General features: G+C 47.6%; 1 long non-coding RNA gene across 1 annotated transcript; it reads right to left on the minus strand.

Annotated features, from left to right (window-relative positions):
* Positions 1-15,055: 15,055 nt before the first annotated feature.
* LOC149119754 (uncharacterized) lies at positions 15,056-21,362 on the minus strand. Its single transcript, XR_016228323.1, has 2 exons — positions 21,297-21,362; positions 15,056-16,922 (listed from the first exon to the last, which is right to left on the minus strand). It is a non-coding gene; the product is annotated as an uncharacterized LOC149119754 (long non-coding RNA).
* Between the last annotated feature and the right edge of the window lie 3,357 nt (positions 21,363-24,719).

The raw sequence follows: 24,719 nt of genomic DNA on the forward strand, positions 1-24,719 counted from the left end.
CAAGTACATGTAAATTTTCTTCTCTCTTTTGGCCTAGTATGTTAAAATGTATGCAGCAACTTTTTTTTAGCTACTCCTGCTGACATACACATCAAAGCATGCAGGTCTAATGTTACTAAAAAACTAACAGCATATTTTCAAAGATAGAAAGTGTGTAAAGAACTAGTGAAGCAAGTCCCTTGAGAAAATTCAGTCCCATAACAGATTATGTTGTGAAAAGACTAAAATAGTGTTTGCAACTCAGTTATACTACCAATTGGATTTTTAAAAAGAGGCACTCACGTGTTAGGTCATAAATTCATTCCCTAAGTCCCTTCCACACCAAATGAAACTAAAATTTAAAATAGGCTTCACTTGGTTAAAAATCATGTGAAAAGCTTCAGCAAATAATTAAAAGGGATTTGGTCACATAATAATGAGCTAATTCTGGTACATATTTAATAAAGAATAAGTTATGGGAGGAACTGGTGTTTGATTTTATGTATTTTCTTGTTGTAAGGAAAAGCCAGTCATTGGTAGTCCTCCTGATGTTGTAGAAGAAAACCAAGGTGTTGTGAGAGCAGATGAGTGTGTCCTGGATACGAGGTGCTCAGTCCGCAACTCCAGGCCCCCGTGGATGTCATCCCATGAAAGACAGCAGGGTCTGCAACCAAATGAGGCTAAAATGTGGCATGGGCCATGAAACTGATGTCTTGAGTTTCTGTAGCCACCTCGCATTGTTCTGCAGCATGAGAACCAGTGCTGACTTTTCTCCTGGGTCTCAGAAATCCTGTGCTTATCACCCAGTCTTCAAATGCAGAAACCCTTTTTCAGAAAAGACAAAATTCACATGTATTCTGAACCTGGATACTCAGCCTTCTCATTCATTCATTCAGTTGCTCACTCACTCATCCATTCACCTACACACACAGTCACTCGCACACATGTCATTCATTCATTCACATACTCACTTACCCATTCACTTACTCATCTGTCCACTTGCATACTCATTCAGTCACTCACTAGCTCACTCATTCATTTATTCACTTCACAAACATTTCTTGAGTGTATGGTGCTATGGAAGCTGAAAAGACCAGAGCTTGGCCCCTAGTCTCAAGGGCCTCACTCCCTGGTATGATACAGGAATACAAAGTAACCATACCTCCAGGCAGAAGGAAGTAAGGACAACTGGGAGGTAAGAAAATTTAGGGAGTCAGAAGGAGATGTCAATTACACCTTTAAAATCCTGCATAATTTCCTTCTCTTGTTTATTTTCTCTCTTCCCCACTGGGATGTCAGCTCCATGAAGGCTGAGGTTTGTTATCTGTCTTATTCACTGCTGTCTCTGTGCCTACAAGAGTCCTGGCTCACAATGGATGTCCATGAGAATCCCTGTTGAATACATAAGTGCATCATAGGGGGAGGTGGGGGAAACTTGATGGGGCTGTCTTTGGAACTGCTCCACAGAGGAAAGAATCTTGGAGTTGGCCCTTGCCAAGAGAGAAGGGTCCTGGTGGACAGCTGCAGTTGAGTGGCATCTTACTGTGAGGGATTAGCTGGAGCAATGGCTTGGGGTGGGAAATTGCATCAGGGAACCGTGTTTTCCAGCACTAAACAACGCAGGACACTGGGTAAGAATGGTTGGGAGCAGCTCATCGAAAGCTTTCAAAGCCAGGTGGCAGCACCGACTGCGAGTTTTCCTGCAGGAGTTGGGGTCTTTGGAGAAAGAAATTAGACAACGTCTTCCTGAGAAGGATAACTGCACACTGAGACCACAGAAGAGCTCTGATTCCATTTACTAAGTAGCTATTGAGCATCCACTATGTCAGCAAGAACAGACCAACAGAGTAGAAGGAACTGAAAAGCAGAAGGTACAGCAGGAAGGGCCCTAGCAGGGAGGGAGGCTGGGGGTAAGCACCAAGCTAGGCCTCCTCGCCTGCTGTCAGTCCCGTGATGGAGACAGGCCAGCTGATCCTAAGGGCCCCTGCAGCCCTGACATTCTACAACTCTAATTATAGACGTGAAAGCTTCATTGCAGATAGCTGGGGAAATCCTTGGGTTCAATTTCACCTCCTGGAGCTTGTAGTTCAGCTGGCACGGAGGCAGTTACAAAGGAATGGAATGGCAATGTAGAGAGCCTGCATCAGCCTGATTGTCTCTCAGCAGATTACTTGCTTCTAGTGTCAGCAGCTCTTTTAGGAATGCTGAACAGCAACCTTTGCACAGGCAAAGGTCAGGTTTGGTTCCTGATCCTTCTTTTTGAGCTGTGAACAGGGTGGGTCATACAGAGCAAGAGAAAAATCAAAAAACCAGATCCTTCTAGACTTTCTTACCCAGCAGTGCAAGGGAAAGGCAGAGCTGTAGTGGAATGGAGGGGGCCACTCTTCCCGCCAACAAGTGTCAGTGTCCATGGAAGTTGGTTGCAGGGGCAGCTGAGAGGGAAGCCTCTCCTGCCGTGGACCCAGCAAGTCAGCTAAGGTGGGGCCCTTGGAGGCCAGTGGCAGTGGGGGTCCTGCCAACACAGAAGCTATGCCTGCACACAGAAAACAGCTGAGGAGAAAGGGCTATGAAAAAAACAACTGAACACTAGAAAACCACCAGGAGCAGTCAGAAAAAATGAAACAAATCCATACTGTAAACAAACTGGTAATCACTTGTAGCTGTGGCACTTGATGCTGGCGGTGCCATTGCTGAGATGGAGGGCAGAGGTCCCGAGGGAAAAGGTGAAAAATCCAGGGTGAGGCCAATGAAAGACTTGAGAAGAGATATCTGGGCTACAGATATTAGGAAACAGCCCTCAGAAATCTGCTCAGTGGTCTCCATACTGAAGTTCACTGAAGTTCAGGTTTGGCCACCAATGATAGAAAAGTTTAAAAAATATCCAAGTGGCAGTGAGCTTGTGTCACACTAGGACACTGCTTGGGATGCCTGCATTTCATGTCAAAGTGCTGGGTTCAAGTGCCAGCTCTGTTTGTGATTCCAGCTCCCTGCTAATGCACACCCCGGGAGGCAGCAGGGGATGGCTCAAGTTTAAGGTTCCCTGCCACCCATGTGGGAGTCTGGGCTGGAGCCCTTGGCTCTTGGCTTCAAACTGGCCCAAATCCTGTTATTGCAGGTATTTGTAGATTGAACCAATGGATAGATGATCTCTGTCTCTGCCTTTCAAATAAATAAATATAAATAATCAATAAGTAAATAAGAGAATACCCAGGCATGTCCAACAGGCTATTGGATGTAGTATAACTCTGGAGCAGAGGGTGAGCAGCATTGGAGACCCAGGGAGGGACAAGCCCTACCCCTCACTGCCCTCCTTGGGCACCACGGCCACCAGGACCACAGGGGAGCTTCTGGTTTCCCTGAACCCCTCCCAACCCCTGCAGCCCTAGCCCTGTGCTGGGGGTCATGACCCTCTGCAGGTGCTGCCCTGGGGGCCTTCTCTGGGGTCCCCAGTACCTGCCCCCGGCCAGGCCAGCCACCCTCTGGCTGTGCCTTCCTCTTTGGGGTGCCCTGGTCCTGTGGAGGTGCCCTCTCCAAGGCCTGGCCTGCACCCCGGCCCGGCTCCCACTCCCCCTTGGCTGGGGGCAAGCTCAGTGGGGGCGCGGAGGAGCCCTCCTGGAGGGGCTGCTGCATCTCTGCAGTGTGTCGCCCCCATGTTGGGGGCCCAGAGCCATCCCCGGGTCCTGGTGGGACGGGGTTATGCCACTAGAGCCACCGCGTGTTGGTTCAGAAGCCACCTGCAAGTGTCATTCAGGCCAGGTCTGCCTGTGGGCCAGCCACAGTCTCTCACCTGCTCCCCTTTGAAGAGCGGCCCCGCCCTCCCTGGGAGCCCCAGCCTCAAATGCAGAGCCCTCCCTCCTGGGGTGAGGAGGAAAGCAGGGAGGCCCAGACAGCTGGGAAGGAGGGAGGGACAGGGCGACTGTGCCACAGAGGGAGGCAGGGGGTGACTGTGAGACAGAGGGAGGCAGGGGGTGACTGTGAGACAGAGGGAGGCAGGGGGGCGACTGTGAGACAGAGGGAGGCAGGGGGAGGCAGGGAGGCCACCCAGCTTCCCTGGCCCCCACTGGGAAAGCCCCAGCAGGCAGCACCACCAGGCCAAGCTCCCAGGGCCCTGCGCAGACCCCGCCTCCCCCAGGTGAACCTGTTCCAGAGGTCTCTTGAGTCTCTGGCCCAGGCCACAGAGGCCTGGAGGAGGAAGCCTGCCGCCCCTCCCCCCAGCAGTAAACAGGCTGTTCTGGGGATCTGGAGTGGAGCCGCCAGGGCCTCCAGAGCCTTGGGTGTCTGGGGAGGCCTTGCCAAGAGCCCTGGCCAGGGACCCAGGGACCCCAGCTGGCCCTGAATTGCATGTGACCTTGGGCACAGCCCCGCGCCCCTGCCCCTGGGAGCTGGGGTGTCTCCCCTCCCCCCACCTGTCAGCAACTTGGGCTGGGGCCCTGCCTGACTCCTGAGAGACCCTGCCTGCCCCTCCAGGCTCCTAGGGATGCCTGCCTTAAGGTTCAAGGTGTGCTGCGCCCTATTTGCTCCCTGCTACCGGGGTTCTGGGTGCTAGGGCTGTGTAGGCAATCGAGGGGGCAGACCTCACCCCTCCAATCACAGCTCCAAAGACAGGGAAGTGTCCCCGTGATGCAGACAACAAGGAGTATACTGCCTCAGCATGTCCCCTCCCATCGCCACAACAGCACCAGTCTGGGCACACCTCAGAATGTCCAGGAGGACTTAGACTTGCAGGGAGCCCCTTATAGACAACCTGATGTGGACTGCTGGGGCTGAGCGTTTGTCTCTGGGCAGACAGCGCCCTTTGCTTGGGTGGTGGCAGCTTGTTTTCTGCCTCTTGTTCATTTTATTTTTAGAGCCACTTGGCCAGCCTTTGCAGAATGAGAGCGTGCCCAGGGACAGTGGTGGGCACATTAGTGAGGCAGGCAGGTGGACGGGTACACTGAGGGGCAGTGAGGACAGCTGATAAATTGTTTGCTTAGCTTCATCTATTTATTAGCGTGGTTAGAAACTGCTATTTATATTTTAACCCTGCAGGGATAGCCATGGAAAGTAAGAAACAATCAGCAGGCAGAGATGGAGCCACGACTGCCAGGAGTGGGAGCCTGAGATGCCCTAGGCGTGGCTGCCAAGGATGCCGGGCATCACTGTGCCCGCCCCCTCTGATTGCATGGTCTTACACATTGTGCTCAGATGGCAATTGGGGCTGCTTGATGGGAGGATCAATGTAAGCAAAGCGCAGGAGAGGCCAGGTGGTAACTGTGGCTGATCCCTTCCCCTACCAGGAAGATGGAGTCGAGGAGAGTGAGGGGGCCTGGGAACCCCCTCTGCCCTGGAGCCAGCCCCTGGAAGTGTCGACAGAGGGCACTGCACTTGGCCTCTTCTCAAGGTATTGTCCCACTGTGGAGCAGGTGCAGATCAATGCATCACAGCTTTCTCTCTGCAGCTGCCGGGACCAAGGCTGAAGTGATCAGCTGTGGTCCTGCCACTGCCTCCCCAGAGGGGCTCACTGGAGGGCTCAAAGCCACCAAGGGGTCAGGCTGTAGTTGGGTGTGGTACCCAGGCTCAGGGATGGATTCTGGGCTGTCATGTGTCTGAACTTAAATTTTGGAAGCAAACTGAGAAATTTCCTACTAGGAAGATGTTTCCACTTCGTCTGGGATGCCTTTGTGTTTAGTCTGCTGTGCTGGTGATGTTGGGGAAGGCTTATCAGTACAGTACTTTCACAATCTGCTGAGGCTTGCTTGTGGTTTTAGGAGAACTGGCTCCTTTCTCCGCAGCTTACTAATGGAAGACTAAAGTTTAAGGACACAGGTAGACATAATTGAGTTCTTCCTGGAGCAGGACTAGCTTGCAGGCATCTCACAACTTAACTGGAGAAAAGCAACCCAAATCTGGCACCACTGCCATGACATCTCTTTGCCTTGCCAATGGCACTGAGCTATGTGCATTTCAGTTCCTGGCAGGCTGCTTCTGTGGGGTCTAAGAACCTTAATGGTCTCTTTCGCCATACAATCTTAGTCTCAAGCCCACTGTCTACTCTCTCTCCATTCACACAGCACCAGGCCCACCCTACCCTGGTGCCTGATTAAAGCTCAGGTTTAGTTCAATTCTCAACTCATGCCATAGTTTAGGCTAAAATTTACATACACCATAATCTGAAAGCAAACACATGCTTATGGTAGTTCTGATTTGTGTGTATAATTAGTTTATTATTCATGTCAATTATTTTTTAGCAATATTTTCATGAAGCTTTTTTTAAGGCTTATTTGTTTATGTTCATTTCCTTGAAAAACAGACTGAAAGAGAGAAAGAGAAATCTTGCACCTGCTGGTTCACTCTCCAAATGTCCACAACAGTCAGGGCTGAGCCAGCTCCAAGTCAGGAGCCTAAAACTCTATCTTGGTCTCTCACATAGGTGGCAGGGGTCCAAGCAGTTGAGCTATCATTGGCTGTCTCCCAGGAAGCATAAGCAGGAAGCTGGATCAGCAGCAGAGTAGCTGGGACTCAAACTTACACTCCAATATGGCCTAACCCACTGCACCACAGCACCGACCCCCTTAATTATTTTGTTAGTAGCTTTATGGCAGAAAATCAAAGCCTGCTGAGTTGTTTTATTATTATTATTATTATTATTATACGCTGCAGCTTTGGGGGGGTTGTATTTTTAACTTAAAGCATCTAATTAATCCATGTAATATGGATACTTTCTGCTCAAACCTTTCATGTTCATAAAACAAACTGGATGCAAATTCAGCTCATTGGTATAGCAAGTTTTTATCCTCTTGTTTTGTTTTGTCTTGCCAGATACATCAGCAAATGCATATTCAGGACAAGAAGGCTGTGAAACAAGAAAATGAATAAAAGCCCAGCAATCAGGGATTGAGGTAGAGGAAACTTTGCTCAGATGTCAGCCTTGAAGTAAAGAAGGCCCTGGAAGCCGAGGAAGACTGGGCACCCCAGTGCACACCAGCCCAGCCATCTGCCTGTCCAGGCACATCTCTGGGACTAACTCACTGCCCGCCCCTCCCTCCCAAGTCCAGCCCCTCAGTCCCAAATGCCACCCTGCCTTGGCTCAGGCCTGAAATCTGAAGAAACAAAGAGGCCATTTAGGTGCAAATATCCCAATGAATAAAGAAAGGAGATTAACTTGCCAGTATAGTTAAGGCAAGTTGAGGAAGCCATTTCTCTTTAGCCAGTACTTTGGTTTAGGGCCTGAAAAGGGCACCAGCAGCTCTCCAAAGCCCATCCTCACGTTCCCCCCTAGAGCCAGGACCTGCAAGGAAGGAATGACAGACAATTTATAATATTACCATAGGCTGAGCATGAGACGCCTCCCAGCTGGGTGAAAGGAAAGCTCCCAGGGAACAGGCTATTTGAAGAACCTCTTCTCAGCACAGATGACAAACTGGCCTTGTCACAAGGGGACAGCAAGCAGTTCCTAGCCGGCAGGGTCTGTGCCAGGCCCCAGCTGTCTGGGCAGCTCGCACCTCCTGGTGGTCACCATCACCATAGCCTCCTGAGAGAGTTGCTCTGGCTAAAGGGGAGCAGAAGGGCTGACCGAGGTGCAGGTTGATTAAAGCTGCATTAGACTTGAACATCTTATCCTGATACTTCTCCAGTAGCACTCGAAACAGGTTGAGATGACAAGGAAGAATCACAAAGGACAAATAGCTGATCTGAGTTCAGCACTGTTCCCAAAAGAAACATTAAACTGTGTCCTAGAGACATGTGAATATGGAGGGCATGTCTGTCTGCAGACAGAGGGATCCATGGACACCCCCCTCCTGCAGTAATGCTCCCACTCCTTCACTCGACTGATGCTTGCTGAGTCCCCAGTAGGTGCCAGACCTTGTGGTTAGATGCTAGCCTAGTCACAATGGTAAGTGAGAGACACATGGCTCCTGCCTTCCTGGAGTTTGAAGCCTGCTGGCCAAGACAGACTAGGAGGCAACCTTCGAGAACATTGGTCACTGAGCTGAAATCTAGAGGCGGGCAAAGTTGTGCTCCCTCTGGAGGCTCCAGGGGAGAATGCTTCCTTCTCACCTGCAGCTTCGGGTGGTTCCAGGCCTTCCCTGGTTTGTAGCTGCATCACTCCGACCTCCACTTCTGTTTGCACATAGCCATCTCCTCTGCGTTTCTCTTCTATCTCTGTCTCCTCCTCTTCTTATAAGGACACATGTCACTGGATTTAGGGCCCACTTGGATAATCCAGGATGATCTCTTCTTTATATCCTTATGTTAATTATATCTGCAAAGACACTTTCTCCAAATAAAGCCACAAACCCTTGTTCACAAGCCTTTGATGGCTCTCTGGTGCCCAGGAGGTGCTATCTGAGCTGCTCAGTCTGGCACGCAGCATTCCTCAAGCAGACCCCAGCCTACATCTGTAGCCACACCTGCCCCAAGCCCCCAGCCTCCTCACACAAGCCTTATCTTAGTGTGGCTGCTTTGTTCCCCTGCTAATAAGCTGCCCTCTTCTGCCCATAGGCCTCCAATCATGTCTTTCTTGCCTAGAATCTCCTTCCACAACCTGCCCTCCTTTCCACCCTCCCAAACTCAATTGAAACCCCACTGCTTCGAAGAAGCCTGTCCAGCCTCACTGAGCTGAGAATGACTCTCTCCCTCTGTCAGCTCTAGTCCTTTCCTGAGGGTCCCCATCAAGATCATGGCCTGCTTTGGGCCAGCTCACCTCAGATCACTTTCTCTCCAGACAGATGGGGTTTCACTTGCCCTGTAATCCCTGACCCCTTTCATATGGTAAGGTGTACAGTGGGTTATTCTGGAATGGAATTCAAGGTGATTTGTGCATCTCATTGCTCCCCTATTGCTTGGTTGGAAAGAAAAATAACCAAGTGAGAGAGGGAAAACACATAGGAAAAGCAGCTGAGAGAGAAGATGGCGTTCAGAGCTAATGACTCCTGCCCTGGCCTCTCCCACTGCCTCCTTTCCTGCAGCCCTCCGTCCCAGTCCAAAGTCTCAGAGGCTTCCCCCTTGTGTGCAGCTCTTTGAAGACCCCCAGTTGTCTTGGCACAGAGGCATGGGCTTCAGACTATTGACACTTAACATGAATGCTGACCTTGTTCAGAATGCCTGTGCCTCTACAGATCTCCCAAAGTCCCCTCCCCTTGCTGCTTCCTCCTTGCTTTGGGCCAGAGCTAGACCTCTTCCTTTTAAGCTCCTCTGGTTGACTGGAAAATAAGGCTGGTCCTTTCTGTTTGGACCCCAATCCCACACTCAACCCCAACTAAGCAGCACCCCTGAGTCTTCTCCTGACATATGGCCTCCCAACTCCCATTCAGAATGTACAGCCCCCAGGCAGGCAATCATTCATTCTACTCACCCAGGGGCTTGCTGTATTTGTCCACAGATTCTTCATGGCTCTTCACATCTGCCATAATCAAAGCACCAACTCAGGGATTCCATTGCATGGTCCCTGGGGTATGGAAAGGAAACAAAACATGAACTCTGATATCAACCTTGGGTTCACATCCCAGTTCTGCCTTTTACTACCTTGTAACCTGCTCTGAGTCTCAGTTCACAAAGAATTCATTCATTCACTTATTCAGTAACAAGATAAAATGTTATGGGGGCACTTACTAGGTGCCAGACCCACTGTATGCTAGACATGAAGGATGCAGCAGTGAAAAACACAGAATCCCTGCACTCCGGGGGCTTGCTATCTTGGAAGGTTGTCTTAGTCCATTTTCTGTTACCTAAGACCAGATAAGTGATAAAGAATAGCAGTGTGTTTGACTCAGGGTTCTGGAAGCTGGAAAGTCCAAAAGCATGGCGCTGGCATCTGTTCCGCTTCGGGGGGGGGGGGGCCTCTTGCTGCATCCTTTGATGGGATGAAGCAAGTGTGCCAGTTCAGGTTCCTTTTCTTTTTCCTATAAAGCTACTAATGCAGTCATGGAGGCCCCACCCTCATGACCTCATCTAATCCCAAAAGACCCACCTCCAGCTCCCACTATCATGTATTATGTTATAGATGCAATAGGAGCACACCAAAGGGCCAGGGACTTAGAATAAGAAGCGATTTGTTCTTGCAACAATGTCAATAAGAAAGATTCCTGAAGAAAAATAGTTGTGGGCATATTTGTTGTAACCTAAGATATGGACAAGATAGATGTGAATACCACAGAGCCCACCTTGAGCAACATATAGACCAAAATTACGTTTCTAGACAGTTCAAATACTGTGTGTCCTCAAGTTTAATGTGGCGTAATTGACAAGATGCACATAATTTAATAACAGTTTTTCAGGAAGAAAGAAAGAAGCAACACAGCATTTGAAGGTGCCTGCTGACAGTGACATGCATCACCGCATGAACAGGTGATGGAAGCACGGATGACCAAAAATCCTCTTTTTGCAGTCCAGCTTATACCCAACACAGATCTGCCATGCAGCCAGAAACTCTGCAAGTACAGTTGGGTTATCCAGCAGTCACAGGTGACAGTCTGCTTCCCTTTCCTCCATATTCCCCTGCCCCTAGTTCCCAACTCTGATCATGGCATCTCCAACAGCAAGCTGCAGAACACAACCCAGGCATTCTTGTGATGCTTTTCTGTCCCAGCAGGAGAAATGCTTGTGTGTGCAGGTGTGAAATGAGGAAAAAGAGTGACCACATCTATCCACGAGAGGAGTAACTACTTAGTGCTCTGAGCCTTCTCTGCTGTACAACAGCGATGAGGGAAGTCCCTGCTTTGTCATAAGGGAAACATTGAATATGTATCTCAAATTTCCTTTGCCTCTCTATTGTTTGGACACTTGTCATTGGATTCAGGGCCTACCTGGGTAACCCAAGATAATCTCACCTGGAGCATCTTAACTTTATATCTACAAAGACTTTTTCCCGAAAACGCTTACTTTCTGGGCCAACCATTCCACTACAGTATGACTGTTAGGTTTCCCAGCAACGCCAGGCTCACAAGCCAAGCCACTTGCATTTTCCCTAAGCTAGGCCCCCTGCAGGACACTCTCAGAGCTGAGTGCCTACTGCTATTTGAACTCTTGGGAACTCAAGGGAAGGAGGACCTGAGAGATCAAGTGACCTAAGGCCTTCACTAAACTCTGCCCCCAATCCCAAGCTGACGGTGAGTCAGCCTTCCCTCCTATTTACTCACAGCAGGTGTTTAAAGAGCATTTCCATGGGCCTGGCCTCTGCTTGCAGCCACTCCAGCATGTCAAACAAAGCTCCCTTGCAGCTTCTCAGGGCAGCCCAAGGTGTCTTCCAGTTCCTGCCCCAGAGTTGTACAAATTTCACTAAGAGCAGATAAACAGGTTCTCCCAGCACCTACAGCACAGGGAGACACACACCTGCTGGCAGCAGTAGGCCCTGAAGCCCAGAGGGCTGGAAGAGTTTAGCCTGGCTCTGTGGACCACCCTGTCAGCCCCCTCAGACCACTGTCTTGAGGTAAAACAGCAGCCCTGAGCCCCAATCAGGTTGCAAAACACACATAGCCAGGGGAGTGGACCTGTGTGGTCTTGGGGCAGGGACTGATCTTGCTTGGCCTTGTATGGGACAAACTGATGCCCAGGCTGAACTTGAGGGTGGGGGCTGGAGTGGCCACACATTTCCCAGAAGGCAGCGATGGATTAGAGCAAGAAAAAGACCATGTCTTTTACCAAAGCGGGGAGAGGACAGCCCAGTGACCAATTTGGGTGATTAGTTGCAAGAAGAGGGCCCTTTATTCCAGGCGTGTGTATGCCTTTTAATTTCCTCTTGCAGGCTCCTGAGGGGGCCTGGTAACTGTGCAATTGGTATTCCTCTCCAGCCTCTCCAGCCTTGGAGGACGCAGGCACATGCTCGGAGATGGCTCCAGGTGGTAGCGAGTGCCACCTGCACTCCCAGCTTCCCGATTAACTGCTCGGCAGCAAACCTCCACGGAGCAGGGGAGAGGAGGTAGCAGACAGGCCAGGCCAGTCCGTCCTGGGCCACGTGGGGTGTCCTCTCCAGCGGGAGGCAGCAGCAGCAGCAGAAACACAGAGGTGCAAGTTGACCTCGGTGGCTTCCAGCTTTGTGGGAATCAAAAATAAAATGCTGCTATTGCAGGTGAAAGGGCCTGGCTCCCTTAAGCAATTGAAGAAGTTACAAAGCAGACCCCTTAAGGGGTGGTGATTTGCATAACAAGGGCCCCTTGGTTTCATACCAGGAGTCCTCTGGAGGCTACCTTAGATGGCACCCCAGGAGGGTTAACAGTTTAATTTACAAAACAATGATTTGTCCACAGCAAGCTCCAAGGTGTTAGACCAGAACATCAACTTAGGCACTCACAGGTGGTCTCCTGGAAAAGGAAACCCAAAAGCCATCCTTACAGGATCTCATACTGGATACCCTTCTTTGCCTTGTCCTGGGCAATTTCTTGAAAATAGATATGGCTCCTCCCAGGCCGTCACCCGGCTCTGAAAGTAGACACAGCGGCCAAGTGGCCAGGCCCTGGGGCAGGGAATGTGGGCTTGCTGAGCCATCAGCAAGTTGCAGAGACACAATCCTTGCCTAAAGCACTTTCCTGATTCATCACTCCCACTCCTGGAGCTCATGTCCAGGCAGGGCCCTATGGCCCTAGGGGATACCTGTGATTTAGGAAGTGAGATTAGGGCCTTTGCCCTATGAAGCCCAGAATAATGGTGAGGAGAAAATGAGATGTTTGTGAAAGCACTTTAGAAATCTTGCTGTTTACAGATGCTGGAGATGCAGGGATGGGATGGTCCATGTCCCTACATCTCTGTAGAAAGGGCATAAATTAGAGGCCTCACCATGTAAGCACTCTGATGGTTGGCAATGCATTCGATCAGACCTGTGTGCCTAGTACCCAGCTAGTCAAAGGCTCAGCTTGGCAGTTCAGTGAGGTTTCCATTCCCATCAGTGCTCAGTGAAAGTAGACTCTTACCCGTGAGCTGTGAAACCCTTAGAGAGTCAATTCCTGAAATGCAAAATTTGAGTTTCCCAAAATGCAACCTATTGGACCAAAGTTTGGGATGCGGTAGAAGCTTAAGGAAATGGCTTGAAATTGCTTGTTGGGAATTGAGTTTTGAGATGGAAACCTATTTCTCAAAGCTGCCCAAGTTTAGAGGCTCAGCAGTGAGCAGTTCCTTTGTGCCACCCCCTGGTGTTTGGTTCTTCTTCCTTCATTGTTAAAATTAGAGTTTTTAAGAATGTTATGGATTCAAAGTGATTTGCAAAACTTCTGAAGGCCAAGCCTCAACCAGAGGATTGTCTCAGAGTTAGGACGTTTGAGGTGCTTAAAATGAACCAGGAAAAAAGGCAACAGAGGGAGAGTGAGAGTGGAAAGGCTCCCAGGAAGGGAGGCAGAGAGTGTTAGAGAAGGAGACACGGGGAGAATGCGAACATTTCCTGGTGATTTTAATTTTCACATCACAAAACATCGCACATCTGTCAACCATTACATTTCCCGTGCCGCCTACTGTGCCCGCACAGGGGTACCTCAGGGAGGGAAGAAAACAGAATTTATTCTGTGGGCCTGATCTGCCCACAGCTGTTTGGGCATGAAGGAAGAAGGGAAGAGTTCTGGAAAACCGCCAAGGGGCTCTCCAAACTGCTCCAAGGGGAATGGCCCGTTCTCACTGCCACTGGAAGGGTGAGAGCTATTTCAAACTGTGCTCCTGTACTTTAGGTCTGTGGGAACGTGTCAGGAGACAGCGACACCTTAGCTCAGCAAAGACCATAAGCCTCTTGTGCTTGCTTTTGGCACCCTGGACTCAGTGAAGGAGGGACTGCCAGAACTTTCAAGCTGAAAAGCACCACAAGAACTCTGCCTTGTCTCTAAGGACTGTCTCAAAATCAGCAGGATCCTCAGCCAGTCTGCAATGAATGCATGGTCTCAGCCCCTTGAGCCAAAGACAGACTATGGCCTTCATGCTTCTCGTCCCTTCCTTGATGCCAATGATTAAGTCACAAGATGAGCACCAAGAAAGGGACTTCAAGCTAATGGCTTCTAGCACCTGCCTTCTGAACTGTCATCAGCTCTTGCTAAAGCCCCCCATCCTCTATCCCAACATCTATCCAGGTTCTTAGGAGCCTTTTCCAAGAAGCACAGTGTATTGGCTGTTTGTTACTACAGTGAGACATCTAAAACAAGCTATTTATGAAGGAAGAAGGTTTATTGGCTCATGGTTTGGGAGGTTCACAGTCCAAGATTAGGTGGTCCTATTTGTTGGGCTTCTGGTACGGGTGATGGATGAAAATGGAAGAACACAGACAGAAGAAGGATTGTAATATAAGCCAGGAAGCAGAGAGACAGGGAGCACTCACATCAATGTCTATGTGATCTCTGCTTATAAAGCCATCATGATTCAATATGGGTCCCACCCACACAACTCAATCAATTTAACCACTTTCCAAAGCCCTCACCTTCAGATGCAGTGATTGGATCGCATTTCCACTCTTAATCCACTAACCATTAACATGAAGCCATTAGCCATTGACATAAGACTTTGAGAAACAAACCTTTAACACATGGGCCTTTGAAGAACACTCAAACTAATAATATTGAAACCATGGCGTAGAGGATGGTTTCTGCCTCTATCGGGGTGACAAAAGGACTGGCTCCTATCCCAGATCTGTCGATTACTGGCAGTTTCAATTTCTCACTGCTGCTATGACAAATTACCACCAATCAAATGGCTTAAAACAACAAATATTTACTTTTTTTGCACTTCTGGAGGTCAGAAGTTTGAAATCAGTTTCACTGGGCTAAAATCAAGATGTCAAAAGGGTTGGTTGCTTTTGGGAGCTGTAAGGAAGAATTAATTACATCATCTTCTCCACCTTCTGTCGCTCCCCGTCTTCGTGGAGGAACGACACAGGACCCTGCGCTGTTCTTTCGTCTGCTCGGCCCTCCCCAGGTTTGCTGCTGGTTCTTCTCGGGTTGGCTACCGTCCCTCCACCTCCGTGGAGGGGCGGGCCCCCTGCCACTTTCCCCACTTCCGCAGGGGAGCGGCACACCACCGGCCGGCTCTCTCGGGGGCTGCACAGGTGTTCCTTCAGATAGATGTTCCTCCTAGATGTTCCTGGTGCATGTTGTCTCTCTCCTCCTTTATAGTCCTCTTCCACCAATCCCAACTCTGCTACCCACACGCTGAGTACGCTGCTCTCCTCCAATCAGGAGCAGCTCCTGCAGCTTGTCAAGTTGGTGAGAGGCAGCTGGGTAGAAGCTGTTTGCTCCTCTCCCAGCGCCATATTGTGGGAGAGCAGATGCATAGAATAAGTCTTAATTCCAGTAACAGTATAGTCCGAGTTGCTCCCAGTTGCTCCCCACACCTTCTAGTATTGATCTGTATTCCTTGGCTCATGTTCTCATCCTCCACCTTTGAAGTGCATCATTCCAATCTGTACCTGTCATCACATTATCTTCTCTTATGTCTGTGCCAAATCTCTCTCTGTCTCCTTCTTATAAGAACACTTGTAATTGCATTTGGTGCCTCCCCAGATAATCCAGGACAATCCCATCACCTGAATATCCTTAACCTAATCACTGCTGCAACGTTGCTTTTATCATGAAAGGTCACATTCAAATGTTCCATGGGTTAGGATATGAGCATATCTGTGGGCCATTATTCAGCCTCCCATACCAGTTATGGGTCTTTAGGTAACTAACCTCATCTCTCTGAACCTTAGTTTCCTCATGTGTACAAGGAATGAGATTCCTGCTCTGCTGACTTCTTGGGCTTCATAGGAGGTTCCAGTAAAGTGGTAGATACTATGATACTTTGTAAATGATTGAATGAAAACCAGAATTAAAGCTGGAGCTGGTTCTTGTTGCCTTTACTATGAAACATGGCTCCCTGAGTTCAGACATCCAATGCTATCTTCTTCACAAGATCTGGCCTCCATAGCCTTCTGCATGCTTGTCTTGATAAATACAATCAAATTTGAACTTGTCCATAAGCCAGCTAGCTTTACCCACCCATTCCCAGTTGAGTGAGCATATAGAATGGAAGGGCCTTGGAGTGAGTGGTGGCCAGGCTGGCTTCTGATACCAGGCCCTGGCAAGCGAGCACCTCAGTTGGACAAAATTTTCCTTCCCACTCTGTTGGTTAGTGGTTCAAGTACAATCTGTGTGTCTATAAAGGATCTTGAGTGTAAAGCCTTCAACACAGCACTTGCCACAGAGTCATTCACTGTGCTTGTCACCACTTTGCCGCCTCTGGGCCCATTCTTTACTCCCTCTTCTGCAGGTCATAGCAGGTCATAGCCAGAAGCCACAGCAGCAAAGTACAAGTGACCCTTGGCATTGGTATCATCTTGGCCCTCTGCTAGGTGTTGTCCACAGTTGACCAGATACTATCGTCAGCCTCAGCAGGCCCACATTTTTGAAGACAGAACACATTGTGTCCAGCAGCTAACAGGATGCAGGCAAAGGGCACCAAAGTCTCTGAATGGAGAGGCTGGCAAACCCCCTGGGTGCCTGGGCTGGTTGTGGTTCCTGGGACTTGGCAGAGACTACAGAGATGCCCAATAAGCTCTCAAAGGGATGGCTGTCTCTCTACCCAAACACAGGGGAATTCATTTCTGCTCTCACCTCAGGGAGACTTCTGCAAACCCTGTGAGAAGCTAAGAGCAGAAAGAATATGACGATCCCATCCCCTCATCATGCCAGTGTAGAGATGACATCTATGGGGAAGAAAGATAGTATTTCCAGAGACAGCCAGACTTCACTGCAGTTGCTTCCTTTCCCAGACCTAGACTAAAGCCTTCAGGCCTCTGAGGACTTCAGATCACATCACCATTCGCCAAGGCCTCTTCCAGCCATTTTCTCTGCTGAGTTGCCCTATAGGCTTTTGAAGAGTCCAGTATAACACTGCTTTCAAAACTTGACAATGATACTATAAGAAATATAGACCATTTTTCCTCCTGAACATAGTTTCATGAATCTGTAATCAAACATTAGCCAGTCAAATCCGGTATATGAGAGCACTTCAAAATGTCCCTGGAAAAATGGAATTAAAAGATAAGTTTATTTTGGTGCAGAAATAACTTGGAATACATGCACAATTTTTTCATAGCACATATTTCAAGATCTCTCGTGTATACCACATATACTATGTATGTATACACTTACTGATACATATAGGACACACACAAACACATATTTACATATAAATATGTATTTTCCTTTTTCTTTTCCATTCATGTTTATTCATTTCTTCTGGTGTTTCTTGGGATCACTTCCAAAATAAACGATTTGTCCTCCAATTCTTGACCTAGTGTCTGCTGCTAGGAAAATGCAATCTAATTCAACAACCAATTAACGTTTATTCTAGGCATGCAGGGGTGATTTAATATAAGAAAATTAAATAATGTGATTTATCATATTAATAGAGAAAAAGGGAGAATCATACAATCATTTAAATAGATACAGAAAAACATTTGAAAAATTCAAGACATTTATGATAAACAAAAAGCTTTTAGTGATCTAAGAATGGAAGGGAACTTTCTAATCTGATAATGGAGAATTACAACAAAACTACAGAAATGATCAGAATCAATGGTGAAGAATTAAAGTCTTTCCCAAGCCAGGCATTTGGTCTAGCATATAAGATGCCACTTGGGATGCCCATGTCCAATATCAGAGTGCTTGGGTTTGTGCCAGCTCTGCTTCTGCTTCTGATTCCACCTTCCTACTAATGCACACCCTGGGAGACAGCAGATGACAGATCAGATAGTTGGATTCCTGCCAGCCATGTGGGTGGTCTGGATCGAATTCAAGGCTCCTCACTTCAGTGTGGCCTAACTCCGGCTGTTGTAGACATTTAAGGATCTCTTTCTCTCCCTCTGCCTTTTAAGGTAATTAATTAATTAGTTTAAAAAAACTTTCTCCGTAGATTGAGAATGAGAAAAGTGACCCACAATGACTTCCATTCCACACTGTACCACAGATCCAGTCTAGTTCAGTCATGTAAGAAAAGTGGGGGAAGGGTCAGGGCCAGCGCTATGGTGCAGCGGGTTAAAGCCCTGGCCTGAAGCACTAGCATCCCATACGGGCACTGGTTCTAGTCTCAGCTGCTCCACTTCTGATCCAGCTCTCTGCTATGGCCTGGGATAGCAGTGGAGGATGGCCCAAGTCCTTGGGGGCCCCTGCACCCACGTGGGAGACCCGGAAGAAGCTTCTGGTCCTGGCTTCAGATCGGCACAGCTCCGGCTGTTGCGGCCATCTGGGGAGTGAACCAGCAGATGGAAGACCTCTCTCTCTGTCTCTACCTCTCTCTGTAACTCTGTCTTTCAAATAAATAAAATAAATCTTTAAAAAAAAGTGGGGGAAGGCATAAAGATTAGAATAAAATAAATCTATTATTTGCAAACTACATGACTGGATACATAAGGAATCCAATAGAATCTATAGAGAAATTATTACAATTAAGAAGTGAATTTAGGCCGGCGCCACGGCTCAATAGGCTAATCCTCCACCTAGCGGCGCCGGCACACCGGTTTCTAGTCCAGGTTGGGGCGCCGGATTCTGTCCCGGTTGCCCCCCTTCCAGACCAGCTCTCTGCTGTGGCCAGGGAGTGCAGTGGAGGATGGCCCAAGTGCTTGGGCCCTGCACCCCATGGGAGACCAGGAGAAGCACCTGGCTCCTGCCTTTGGATCAGCGCGGTGCGCCGGCCGCAGCACGCTGGCCGCAGCGGCCATTGGAGGGTGAACCAATGGCAAAGGAAGACCTTTCTCTCTCTCTCTCTCTCATTGTCCACTCTGCCTGTAAAAAAAAAAAAAAAAAAAAAGGGACATAGCTCTCCTCATGGGCAGGCCTTAATGCTCACCTGATTATTATCAAGCCCCTCCTGTTGAAATCAGAGAAGACCCCCTAAAATTTACACTAAAATGTGGCCCCTTAAAGTTCCATAGTATTGCTATCCGGGGTGCCACATGTGCTACTGGAATTTGGGGTGCTATATGATTTCACCACAGGCTTATTACTAAATCCCCGATATTAATAAGCCCAAGAGGGTTCTTGCCTAATATTTAGAGAATTCCAAATACTGGCACAGATAAATGAGGCAGCATGGTACATTTTAAGCTTTTATTTAGTGAGAAAGATGCATAGGAGAGTGAGAGTTTTATTTAAGAGAGAGAGGTAAATAGGGGTTCATACCAAGCACCAGGAACCAGCCACGTGGAGGAGCATCTAGGCCTGTATCTGGGCCAGGAAGCCCAGAGGCGCGGGGCTACAGCAAGCCCCCTTCCTAGCAAGAGGCCAGGGAAAAAGAGCCCGCCAGGCCACACTGTGTCCTGGCTTTTAACCCACTTCCAAAGGGGAGTGGTTAATTAACCTGATTGGCTGGTGGGCACCCAGGTGTGGCCAGGTAGGGGAATGAGGTCACACAGGGGCGTGGCAAAGGTGTGGTCTTCCAGTTCACAAATCTGATCAATTTTAACCTGTATGCCTGCCTACTTCACTGTCAGTTTCTATTTGCCTCTCAATGGGAAAACTTTCTCTTGGTTTGGATAGCACCTTTCTTGGGTCCTCTAATAATGATTACTCTGTCCTTGTTTTAGACCCTGTGTATTTAACCTTTCTCCAGACTTGAAACAGTGAAATTCTAGATGGCTATGCACATGAAACATTGGCTGGAAGCAGTTTCTATGAGCTGGCACAGACCTCCTGCCGGAACCCTGCCTCCACTGCTCCTCTGTCCCTGCTCAGTTTGAAGAAGCCAGAGCAGTCACCGCCTCATACCCATAACAGTTAGAGTCCATTTCTCTGGGTGAGAGAATGTGAGTATTCAGAGGAGTCAATACACAGTCAGATTGGTCCTGAAGGAGAATAAGAAAAGGGGAGTCCCTGTAAAAGGGTGCAAGATGCTTGCTTCCCCCAAAAGTTATCTTTAGTTAGTAAGATCAAAGCACTGAATCCCACAGCATGTTTCTCTCCAAAAGCTGCCTTTAGCAAAACAAAATTGTCTGAACCACTCCTCAGGAGCTTCCAGTTTTATCATGAGAATAGCAAGGAAGTGGTGGTTCCACTGTTCTGAGTTCTCAGTTTACCCTGAAAACAAATCCGACCCTTCAGAGGGCTCTTTTGATTTATCATGGGCAAACTAGACAGGGCAAACAAGATTATAAATCCGGCCTTGCCTTCTAACTGATTGTTAGCTTTCCCCCAAAACTGTGCAAAAAAAAAAAAAAAAAAAAAAAACCCACACACTTCCATCAAGCTGCTTCTGCATGAGGTTTCTGACTTAAATAAATCTTAGTTTTCCCCTAAAAATATTATTTTCAGTCAATTCAATATTATATAGAAAAACATCATGATTCCTACCTTATATAATACACCCAAATCAAGTCTAGCTGCCATGAAAAAAAATGAAAAATAAATATTTATAGGAAACAGGAAGATATATTTATGACCTGAGAATAGGCAAAGATAGTATGAAGATACAAAAATACACTAACCATATAAAAATAATAAATTCAATTATATTGAAACCAGTAACTTCTCATTTATCAAAAAACATTAAGGATGGAACAAGGCCATCAGAGTAGAAGATATTTGCTATCAATCTATCTATCTATCTATCTATATCTATCTATCTATCTATGTGTGTGTGTGTGTGTATTCATATCCTTTGCCAGATATCCTGTTGGGATATCTGTATTGTCCATATTAAAATGTAGGAATTCTTTTTTTAAAGAGTTGTTTATTTATTTATTTGAAAGGCAGAGCAGCAGAGAGGGGGAGACACACAGAGAGAGGAAGGGATCTTCCATCTGCTAGTTTACTCCCCAAATAGCTACAACAGCCAGGGCTGAGCCAGGCCAAAACCAGGAGCCAGCAATTCCATCCTGATCTCCCTCCCAAGTACTTGTGCCATCTTCTACTGCCTTTTGAGATGCATTAGCAGGGAGCTGGATCAGAAGCAGAGGAGCTGGGACTTGAACCAGAACTCCGATAAGGGATGATGGCATTCCTAGCAGTGACTTAACCCACTGTGCCACAATGCTGGCCCCAGAATTCTTTATATATAATATTCGAGATACAGATCCAGAGATATATATCTCAAAGAACTATGAAAGTACATGAAGAATTCCTATAGACCTCTAAGAAAAGATAGACATTTCAGTTGAATATTTGGCAAAGAGTCTTAACAAATATTTCACCAAAGAACTTTCTCAAATGGCCAAAAGATGTTTAACTTCAAAAGGCCACCACAGTGCAATACCACTACTGTAATGGATTCTGCAGTGTGAATCTGAGATCTTCCTTCCCCTTCAGGCCTAAAGCTCTTATCTCCCCAGTGTTGACAGCCAACAGTTTACAGCCTCATTCCTCCCAGTGATTGCCATCCACTTAAAAGAGCTGACTAACCTGAAGCCAGGACATCTTCCCAGGAGAAGTCAATGACTGTTTGATAAGGAGTGGAAGGCTTTAGTCCCCAGCCTGAATCTTAGACACTTCTGAAATGTTGTTACAGACCCAGAGTTCTCCCCAGGACTGGCTAAAGTTCTTTGGTGCAATTCCATAGCAGTCCAGTTGCTTCCCATGCCTACTACTGCTTCCTTCACTTTCTCAAAGATGGAGTTCCTGATACTGATCTTGAGTCTGCTTCCCAAGGAACCCAACCTGGAGTGACCACAGATCTACAAGAATGCTGAAATAAAAGGGAGGAGAATATGATGTGCTGGTCAGGATGTGGACCAACCAGAACTCCTGTATATGCATGCAGACCAATAAAAATGCTCATATAATGTGGGTAGTAGTGTAAATTTTACAATTTTGGAGATCAGTATGAAAGTATCTACTAATACCAAACATACAAACATGACCCAACTATTCCAGCACTAAGTATTACCCACAGAAAGTCATGTACAGTCATGCAACGTAAAACAACATTTTGAATACCACATATGTGGAAGTAGTCCCATAGAACAGAGCTGAAAGTGCCTAAAACCTAGTGACATCATGGCTGTTATAGTATTGTGCACAATGCATTCATCTTGAGTTGTTTATGATGGTACAAAAACCCTACTGTGCTACCAGTCTTACAAAAGTATAGCTCATAATTATATAGAGAGCAAAATTTTTGATAATAGATGACTATGTTACTGGTTTATGGATTTACTGTACTGTACTTCTGATTATTACTTTAGAGTGTACTCCAAAGAAAATACTGTGTTACACCAATGGCAACAGCCTCACAAATGTGTTTATTGCATCTCTTAATTGGATCAGGAAGCCACATAGAGGGGCCAGCATTGTGGTGCAGTGGGTTAAGCTGCCACTTGTGACACTGGCATTCCATGGGGGAACACCCATTCAATGGAAGCTGCTCCACTTCCATTCCAGTTTGGTGTTAATGTGCCTGGGAAAGCAGGAAAGATAGCCCAAATGTTTGGGCCCCTGCCACCAACATAGGAGACCTAGATGGATTCCCAGGCTCTCAGCTTCGGCCTGGCCCAGCCCCAAGAATTGTAGTCATTTGGGGAATGAACCCAAAGATAGGAGATATCTTTTTTCTGTCTCTCTCTCTCTCTCTCTCTCTCTCTCTTGCACTTTGCCTTTCAAATAAATATAATAAGACTTTTAAACAGAAGCCACAATAAGTGATTGACCTATGCCATCTAGGTTGATGTAAGTACACACTGATGGTAGAAAAATAATGAAAACACCTAATGACACATTTTGCACAACATATCCCTATTGTTAAGCTATACACAGCTGTGTATGTTCACCAAGACATGTACACAAATCTTCAGTAGAAGCATTATTCATGCTGTCCAAACCTGAAACCGCCCAAATACCCATAAAGAGTAGGACGAATAGGGGTCACTGATATGGCATAGTGGGTTAAGCTGACAACTGCAATACCGGCATCCTGTATGGGCACTTGTTTGAGTCCCAGTTATGGCTGCTCCACTTCCGATCCAGTTCCCTCTAAAGGTACCTGGGAAAGCAGTGAAAGATGGCCCAAGAGCTCGGGCCCCTGCACCCATGTGGGAGACCCAGCTGAAATTCCAGGCTCCTGCCTTTGGCCTGTCCAAACTCCAGCTATTGCGGCCATTTGGGGAATGAATCAACAGATTGAAGATTTCTCTCTGTGTCTTTCCCTCTCTCTCTGTAACTCTGTCTTTCCAATAAATAAAATAAATATTTTTTTAAAAGAGGGGCCGGTGCTGTGGTGTAGCGGGTAAAGCTGCTGCCTGCAATGCTGTCAACCCATATGGGTGCCGGTTCGAGTGGAAGATGGCCTAAGTCCTTGGGCTCCTGCACCCCTGCACCCATTTAGGAGAACCAGAGGAAGCTTCTGGCTCCTGGCTCCTGGCTTCAGACAGGTGCAGCACCAGCCATTGTGGCCATCTTGTGGGTGGACCAGCAGATGGAAGACCTTTCTCTGCCTCTTCTCTCTCTATGTAACTCTGACTTTTAAATAAATAAATAAAATCTTTTTTTTAAAAAAAGAGTAGGATGAATAAATAAACTGTGGCATATACACAAACAAATCTCAGAAATCTAACGTTGAGTAAAGAAACTTGACAGAAAAAGCTTTGCACAACCCCAACTATGTAAAAACTAAGTAGAAATGGGTAGTGCTTGGGATAGTGATTACTGTTGGAGGTGCCGAGTGACCATTGCGGGTGCAGTGGGGGTGTCTGGAGCATACTGAAGTTCTATTCCCCAATCTGGGTTCCAGTTATGTGGGTTTACTCACTCATTCACTCAGGTTTACATTCATGAGCTGGGCTGTTTCCTTATATAACACTTCAAAATCTGAAAGCACAAGAACACGTGCTGTGCACACCCATACATGCACACACATCAAGAAGCCAGCAAAAACAGTGTCTAAGGTGGCCTTCCCCTTGCAAACTTCCAGTGCAGCATCCTTTCCCTTTCCTTCCTGACTCTAGCCTTCATTCATCCATGCAGTCACGTGAGCTGCAGTCAGGCCAACGTGTGCGGCATACCATTTCGGGGGGCAAGTCGACCCCCAACACTTGACTCCTTGCTCTGTGTGTCATGCTTCCTAGGAAACTGAACTACACTTTGACCAAAGGGTGTTCCAGCTAGATGGGGATTGTGATGGGCATTTAAACCAAATCAGAGGTTTCATACTCACATGCTCCCCTGCCTTGGCCTATTGACAGGAAATGACGGGTGAAGGGTTGTGGATGTGGTTGTGTCATTACTAAGTGGGTGGCAGCTTGGAAGGGAAATAGTTCTCAATGAGTCAGTCAAGATACAAGCAACGCAACTGGAGTGGAGGCAAATAAAAAGAGCTTCTTCCCTGCATATTGGAAAGGTTGAGCAGGTATGCTCCTTGATAAATGATCACAGTAATGAAATTCACACTCCTTAATCACAAGGGCTATAACTTAATTAAAAACACATCGAGGATTGATTGGTTTTGGAGCACTCGCTCAGTTCCGGGGCTTTATTAAATTCTGTGTTTCTTCGGGCAGCCTCATCCCACAGGTGGAAGTAGGGAAGTTGATGGCTGAGGTGCTGACACAGTCCTGGCAAGACGAACCCAGCTTTGCAGCCCTGGGAAGACCAGGCTGAGGGGAGTTGGGGCCAGGGTAACTGGAAAAGGGGTCAGCCCTGCCCTGCTTTGGCCTATAACTTCTCCAGGCTGACCCCTGCCGTAGGAGTCCTTACGATTCATTGAGTCCGAGTCAGGGCTTTTCTGGAACGCAGTACTATGGGGTCCTCAGGGAGAGCTCTGTTGGCAAAGCCCGGATGGGAGCAGTGCTCATGAGACTTCCAGTACCCAGCACAGTGCCAGGCAAACAGGAG

This window comes from Oryctolagus cuniculus, chromosome X, assembly GCF_051225735.1.
Source record: "Oryctolagus cuniculus isolate XC-2025 breed Fujian yellow rabbit chromosome X, ASM5122573v1, whole genome shotgun sequence".
NCBI lineage: Eukaryota > Metazoa > Chordata > Mammalia > Lagomorpha > Leporidae > Oryctolagus > Oryctolagus cuniculus.